Source organism: Protomyctophum bolini, assembly GCF_963924005.1.
Source record: "Protomyctophum bolini genome assembly, chromosome: 15".
Lineage (NCBI taxonomy): Eukaryota > Metazoa > Chordata > Actinopteri > Myctophiformes > Myctophidae > Protomyctophum > Protomyctophum bolini.
In genome coordinates this window covers 40,365,343-40,374,110 of record NC_137876.1, presented here as the reverse complement: position 1 = coordinate 40,374,110, position 8,768 = coordinate 40,365,343, and positions in this window count along the sequence as shown.

Genomic DNA, 8,768 nt, shown 5'->3' with positions numbered 1-8,768 from the left:
ATAAAAAAGAGGCATCATTAGTTCAGAAGCAAGCTACAAAATGCACATCACAATTTGCGTCATGTCATCATGACGTACAATTATGATGTATCATTCTCTATTCATTGTCAATCTGAATTTAATGTTTGTGTAGTGGACAGACATTAAAGCTGGATATAGGAGGGGCTGTATCAACAGCTTTATTTCATTTTAATAATATCATTACTTCTTTGTCTACTTGCTGTGGGACCGCCTCCGCTCCGTCAGCTTCCCATTCACTGCTGTTCCCAGGATGCCTCTGCTAGCTCCAGGACACCATGCAGGCTTCACTTCTCTCCGGCACTCGTCATCCCCGAATCTGATTTGATAAAAAAGAGGCATCATTAGTTCAGAAGCAAGCTACAAAATGCACATCACAATTTGCGTCATGTCATCATGACGTACAATTATGATGTATCATTCTCTATTCATTGTCAATCTGAATTTAATGTTTGTGTAGTGGACAGACATTAAAGCTGGATATAGGAGGGGCTGTATCAACAGCTTTATTTCATTTTATTAATATATCATTACTTCTTTGTCTACTTGCTGTGGGACCGCCTCCGCTCCGTCAGCTTCCCATTCACTGCTGTTCCCAGGATGCCTCTGGTAGTTTGGGGAAATTTCTTTAATGTGGCTTCTACATAGAATCAAGGAAAAGGCGATAATGAGAAGACAGTGGACCCGATTTATAATTTAGGCATTTAGCAATGTAAATCGCTCTTAATCCAGAGCGATTTACATTTAAGCAAGAACAAAACATGGCAATACAAAAAAATACACATGCTTGAAGTCAACTAGAATTCAAGCAGTCCATCTGTTAGTGTGTACACAAACCTATTGTTGACGATTGTTGGCCTTTAACCAAAAAGATGGTATATGGAATGAATAGATTTAAACAAGGTTTTCTCACAAATGTCACATTAATTAGTATTGGCGACGTGACAGCACTCATCAGCACAGGTTATTTAGTGATAAGACATGCAAATCAAGCAAATTAACTAAAGGCATGATATGGTGCAAATGGCATGATTAATGATGAACCCATTTAGACCTGAAATACCCTGGGAGTCATTTTGGACGTTACTACATTATACAGGGCTGGGTGTTAATGGACATTTAAAATATCACAGGCCCTGTTATTTGTAGAGTGAGTATATATAGTTATATGTTCATTGAATGTTAACAATATTCTAAAAATAAAAACTAAGGTTAGGACTTAGCATGCGTTTTGAATTCTAAATGGGTTATGGGTGAAGAAGGGTGCAGTAGATGTAGGGAGGCATACTATGATCCGACGGAGCAATGATCCGACGCGCATTGGTCCGAGGTTAGGTTTAGGTGTGCTGCCCCGGGGGAGGTTTCAGGTTAGGGTTAGGGTGAGGGTCTGCGCTGGGGGTCGGGAGAGGGTTGGGGTTAGGTTTAGGTGTGCTGCCCCGGGGGAGGTTAGGGTTAGGGTGAGGGTTTGAGGTAGGTTGTCGATCACACCAATGCATCGGACCAATGCTCCGTCGGACCAAACACATGCACTCGTAGATGTAGAGCAGTTTTTCCCAATCTTTTCTTGTGGCAGAACCAACTTGAAAATCTTTAATTGTTTTCACGGCCTGATCACATAACCTGGCAGTAGACAAGTTGATAGGTGGACCACGTGCATTTTCTTAAGATGTTTGTTTTATGTTTAGTTAATGATCAATCAACTTGTGTTCTGGCTTAGATCAATGGAACATAGTATACTTATTCCAGTCTAAGAAACACCATAAAATAGTATCATTTTTAAAGACTTCTTTAAATATGAATGTTATATTTTAATAACATTCTAGTGTTTTGTCCAATGATTTGGGGGCCCACTTGAAATCCCCTTGCGGCCCACCGGTTGGGAACCACTGCTGTAGTACAACAATTGTTATTGACTAACCAACTACAAAATACATTATCCCAAGCAGGTTCAAATCTTAATTCTGCATTAGTTAATGGATCGACTTTAAGAGATTTTGGGTAAAAGAATACCGCTGAGGTTGCTCTCCAGGAGTTCCTTAATAGGGAACACGCCGATCAGCAACAATCGCACCATCTGGGTTGGAGTGGTGCTGTTGGAGGCGGAAAACCAGGTTGCCCTGTTGCACAGGACTCCTGATCCTTTCACAATTTCAATCTGAAAAATAAATAAATATCACATTTAAGTTAACACATTTAGACCTGAGGAGGATGATTCTAAAAAAACGATTTATAAATCCTAAAGCCTTGTTTATACTTCACTGCGCCACCATGAGGCTGAGTTGAAAATATTCAAGTGCCATTTCTTCCTCTGCCTAGTGGTATTGTGCGTGCAAAATGTCACGGACATCACACAATGTGTTCATGATTTGCAGCATTTTGTACTCCTGCGAACTTTGGAAGCCAATCTTAGCCAATCAGGATGAAGTCTGAAAAATCTGAAAGACATGTTTTGTTGAATGGCTCTAGAGAGACTGCATTGTACCAATTTGCACGATGTTTGGACAAAATCTGTAGGTGTACTGTCAAAACATTTGTTTTGCACAAAGCGGCCTCCTGGTGGCGCTATAACAGGCCAATGTGAAACCTTTGGAGCAGAGGTTCAGCTCTGGCATTCAGTGAGCGTGTGTGCAGAGTATGGCTGCGATCAAGCCAGCGGTGCCAGAGATTAGCTGTTCACAGACGGACGGACGGACACACGGACGGACGGACGGAGTGCAAAACATACTCTCTCCCTATGCCTACGGCCTGGTGGAGACAATGACATAATGTACTTACTTTCGGGGGACCTTCAGGTGCATTAAGTGGCCGGTGTTGCTCGGGACAGGGAGGTCTGGAGCTGTTGCCCCCACGACACGGCCCGGATAAGGGGTAGACGATGGCTGGATGGATGGATGGCTCTTAAAATTAAACAGTGACACAGAATCTGTGACAGTCAGAAAAAGAACAAAAAAACAACAAAAGATGATGGTAAACATTACACATACATGTAAGCTTGTCTTAAACTGTCTTTAGAAGGCAAGGTTATTTTCCACGTACTTTGTAATTTTGTCTTTGGGTTTCGTAACTCCGACTCTGTGACAGTTAGAAAGAGAACAACACATGGCAAAAGATGATGGTTAACATTACACATCATAAATATATTATGGGACAAAGCTTGTGTCTTAAACTGGCTTTAGAAGGCAAAGTTATTGTCCACTTACTTTGTAATTTTGTCTTTGGGTTTGGTAACTCCGAATCTGTGACAGTTAGAAAGAGAACAACAAAATAGCAAAAGATTATGTTTAGGCTTTAGAATGTCTATGGACTTAGACAGATAATATGCAACAAAAATGTTATGTCATTTTGGCTCAATAGTCCTTTTCAGAAGCTAAAGCTCTTTATATATAATGTAAAATATAAGCACACATCTAGATGAAAGATATGTAAAATTCCCTTACTTCTTTTTGAGGAACAACTCCTCCATCATCACCATCATCCTCCTCCTCTTCTTCTGATAGGATGTCATCGGACAGGGTAACCTCTCTGTTTTTTTTGCTTGGAGTTGGGCAGAGTGGAGACTGTTTCATCCCATTTTAACAGGTTTTGCCTTTTGGCCTCCTGCAGCTTTTTTCTGTTTTTTCTGGAAACATATAAAACATAATTAGGAAAAGGCAACACATTGTATTCACAATATACTGTCATTGAATAGATTAATACTATGGTAGGCCTACCATGGCCTGATATTATCACCTGATAGTGTATGTGGTCAAAAAGAAAATGCAAAAAATACATTATAGTGAAAGTTTCAAGTAGCCTACTTAAAATTATAATGTTTAATTTATTATTATTACAATTATTATTATTGTTGTGTTCTCCACTGCTTAAAATATGACATACGTAGGCCTATAGGCAATACAGCTTATTATAATTCATAAATAGCTAGTGGGATTTTGTGAATTAAATGCTATTTTGTTTTTCTTCAAAAAAGCTTTATACCCTGTATAAAACGATGCAATGTGATATAGCTCTGTCTACAAAATGCTGTACCCTCCAACTGTATATACTTTCCCCATTTTCAACTGTTTATTATATTTTGATCATTGCTTTGGCTGTATGATTCTCATGCCAGTCCCGCCCCCGCTATTCATTTCAATGGAAGTGACGTACGTACGCATTGTTTTGGCAATGCATCTCTCTCGGACTGTGCTGTTGTTGAATCTGAACAGGTGGTGATTTTTCTTACAAAGTTTGCACTCGAACTATTTTCCCCTTCGAGAGGAGTTGTTAAAGTTCTTCTCTTGACTCTGAAAACACATAAGATGTAAGTACTTGAAAACTACCTATAACTATAACGTTGGCATACTGTCCGTCCATTGTGGCCATATACTGAAGCCACGTTAGCTTAACCAGCTAGCAGCTAGCTAGCTTGCTAGTTAGCAGCTAAACCAAAGCTCTGTCCATGGGTTATCGGCTTTATAGCTTTAGCTAGCCAGCTTTAGCTCTAAGCTAGCTCTGGTTTAGCTTAGCTGCGAGCTACAGCTACAAAGCCAGCGGTTTGTTTCCATTGCGGTCCTTTCACGTGTATATGAATGTATTGAGTCTAATGTGCGTATTATAGGGTCGTCAACATTATGAAAATATAGCTATTAGCTTGACACAAGTTACAAGCATGATTTATATGTATCCGTACCATGGTATCGAGCCGAAAGCGCGAGCTACTACGCAGCGTTGTGAACTATTTTCCACCGTCTACGGTAGACTGTCTACCTACCCCCAAATGTATGTTTTCCAAATTAAAAGACTTAAGTTAGGTATATTTTTAATACTTAGTACTTTAAGTGTTTTAGTATGGTATGACTCACCTTTCAGCAACAAAATTTGCCCCTTGTAAAAGTCCTCCTGCCAGCGCACCCAATAAACCGTAGCAATATCACTGCTGCTGTCAAAATCCTTAAAGGACCACTTCGCCACTATTCAACCTAATCTGTGTGTTTTTTATCATTAGCATATATGCTAAAATACCCCAGAGTATTATCATTGGTAGTCTGTAGCTCCGTGGGCGCACTTTCAAAGCTGTCGTCCACTTACGTATTTGTCCCAAAGTGACGTAGGTGGATGACCCTCGGTAGGCTCTCAGAAACTACAGGGAGCTGTGGACAGGTAGGGTTGCCGTAGCCGCTCTGGCCGTAGCTAGCCTAGCCGCGAAGGACATCCTCGCCACAACAATGAGTCAGTATATGGCTACTCGAGTCCACAACAAACGAAAACAAAGAGTCCGTATGGCTACTCCATGGGAGTTTTTGGACGAGATAATTTTAAATACATATTGGCAGAATCTGCGTTAGGGTCGTTATATTATGAACCAGAAATATACGGAGGAAGGAATGCATTGACGGGGACAATGTGGATGTGTGGATTGATGCCTGCTGGAGCGACCTAGCTAGTAGCTTTCCCTGGACCAGTACGTCGCACACACAAACTTTTCTGCCCAGGAAAAGCCCAGATAGGGTTGACTGTTTTACTGAGAAGTGGGGACATACGTTCAGGATGCCTCAAACTGGAAGTTGCAACCGAAGCCCGATGGACCAAGAGGGACATTCAGATTGAAGTAAGTGTTCAATGTATTTACAGCTTATTTGTGTATGTGTGTGTCGCCACACCGTATTGTTTACATAAGTGTCAGAGGCTAGGCACGGCTTCAGCCTAAAACTTTTCGGTCCAAACATCTGTATGTATGGCATGCCATATTTGAAGCAATGTATTAGCCATGGGCATGGGCTCGTATGTTTCAGGGTTAGCAATGTAAACATTCAAGTGTTATACCTGTGTCCATTCATTCACTTAGGTCAGCCCAGATGGGTGAAGATGCTGATGAAGCTGAAGACTTCTTTGATGGACTGATGGTGAGCCATACATACATACTCAACTCAAACTTAATACATAAAGCACATTACTGTATTTGCTGTATTTTGTTTGACCCCCTAGAAAACTAGATGACATCACAAGGGAATATCATTTTCAATAAAGGTTCACATAGTTATATTATCTCTGGTCAGAGCTATATTTATATATGCTTTTACAAAGACCAGTGGTCAACCAAAGTCCTGCAAAATGTAGTAAATATACTGTAATTTATACTATAGACTACTGTGTCTCACACAGACTCTTGTCTTCTCTCACCACAGCATGTGCGTCTCCTGTTCTGGCCAGAAGCAGCTCCAGCAAAAGCCTGAAAACCACCTGCCTCAGTGACCTAATGCACTTTTATGATTGTACATGTATTTTGTTAGTTTCCAGTTCAACCATATACCCCTGTTTTTATATACAATATATTTATGTAAATCAGTACTATTAAAATATAGTTGATTTGATGTCAAGTTTGTTTTATTTTATCTCATGTAGGCCTATTGTATTTATACATTTTGACCAATTCCTAATACTCTGAGGCTCAAACTGTCATGATATTGCATCAAATACAAATCATCCACACTGGAAATAAGTCTGACTTCATTTCAGTGAATGTGTTTTCTGTACTTACTGTAACATAAGGTTTAAAAAACAAAGCCATACAAAGTTTGTCCCTCCTCTACTCAGATTACAAAGATCGGACAGTGCAAGAATCCCAGCAGAAAAAGTATCAATATTGCTATATATAGTAATACAAGTAAAAGTCTAGAATTTAAAGTGTACTTCAGTAAAAGCACAACAGTATTGGTAAAGGCAGAGGGCTTAGAGTAGTACATGTCTAAAATTACAAAATGAGATCACATTGATGTACAGCTGGATCTTACTATCCAGCTGTACTGTATTTTACTATTGACAGGTAAGCTTGCCGTAGCAGGAACGAACGCGTACGGGACTTGTGTTGGAAACTAGTAGTAGACGGAGGAGACGGAAGTTGAACACGTTGTTGTTAGTTGTTACTAGTACTTTCAATTCAGTAATTTAAATTCAAGTAGACAGTAGACGTTGGCTATGGCTGCTTCAGAGGACTACTTCGATGAGGAGTTCTTCAATCTCTTGGCAGAATCCACGGTAGAGCCGTATTTATATGAACCGGAGTATACCGAGGAAGAGATGGCGCAGCGGGAAATACAACAGAGGGAAGCTGAGGCGGCCTCAGCTGCAGTGACTGCTGCCGCTGAGGACAGACCCAGGAGGGCTAATAGTAATTTGCATTGTCTGTGTGGACGTTGCCCAGCAATGACAACAGAACTCGAGTCGCTGTGCTGCAGAGAGTGGCCCCGTGCTCAATTTATTTTCGCTGAGTTTGGCACAGAAGAGGAAAGCTCTGGTGTGTGTATGACTACACTGCAAAAACGAAATATCAAGAAAGGAAATATGTCCTTGTTTGGAGCATTTAAGTCTTATTTCTTTCATAAAAAGAAAAACATTGCTTGTCAAGCATGTTTCACACTAGGATGTTTTCCTCATTTTAAGGAGAAAATACTTATATTTTCTTAATAGGGAATTAAATCAAATATTGAGGAATATTTAACCAGTAACAAGCTACAACAAGGATTTGCATGCATATCCCAGCAGAGGCGGCAGGTCCTTAAAAGGGCCGGCCGGTCCTTAAAAGGGCCGGCCGGTCCTTAAAAGGGCCGGCCGGTAAACAGGGCCGGCCGGTCCTTAAAAGGGCCGGCCGGTCCTTAAAAGGGCCGGCCGGTCCTTAAAAGGGCCGGCCGGTCCTTAAAAGGGCCGGCCGGTCTTAAAAGGGCCGGCCGGTCCTTAAAAGGGCCGGCCGGTCTTAAAAGGGCCGGCCGGTCTTAAAAGGGCCGGCCGGTCTTAAAAGGGCCGGCCGGTTGTAAAAAGGGCCGGCCGGTCGTAAAAAGGGCCGGCCGGTCGTAAAAAGGGCCGGCCGGCCGATTTTTTTTTTTTTTTTTTTTTTTTAAGTAAATTTTTTTTTGTTTGTAACTCTGTCATTTCTCAACCGTTTTGGATGGGGGTGGTCTCATTTGAATCGTGCCGCCCCCCCGGGGGCATCCTTGGGGGTCTCAAAGTTGGGGGACCCCCAGGGACCCCCAAATGGTAACTCTGTCATTTCTCTACCGTTTTGGATGGGGGTGGTCTCATTTGAATCGTGTTGCGTTCCCGGGGGCGTCTTTGGGGGTCTCAAGGTTCGGGGACCCCCCGGGGACCCCCAGGGACCCCCAAATGGTAACTCTGTCATTTCTCTACCGTTTTGGATGGGGGTGGTCTCATTTGAATCGTGTTGCGTTCCCGGGGGCGTCTTTGGGGGTCTCAAGGTTCGGGGACCCCCCGGGGACCCCCAGGGACCCCCAAATGGTAACTCTGTCATTTCTCTACCGTTTTGGATGGGGGTGGTCTCATTTGAATCGTGCCGCCCCCCCGGGGGCATCCTTGGGGGTCTCAAAGTTGGGGGACCCCCAGGGACCCCCAAATGGTAACTCTGTCATTTCTCTACCGTTTTGGATGGGGGTGGTCTCATTTGAATCGTGTTGCGTTCCCGGGGGCGTCTTTGGGGGTCTCAAGGTTCGGGGACCCCCAGGGACCCCCAAATGGTAACTCTGTCATTTCTCAACCGTTTTGGATGGGGGTGGTCTCATTTGAATCGTGTCGCCCCCCCGGGGGCATCCTTGGGGGTCTCAAGTTTGGGGGACCCCCAAATGGTAACTCTGTCATTTCTCAACCGTTTTGGATGGGGGTGGTCTCATTTGAATCGTGTTGCGTCCCCGGGGGTGTCTTTGGGGGTCTCAAAGTGCGGGGACCCCCCCATGGTAACTATCAATTCTCAACTGTTTTGGACA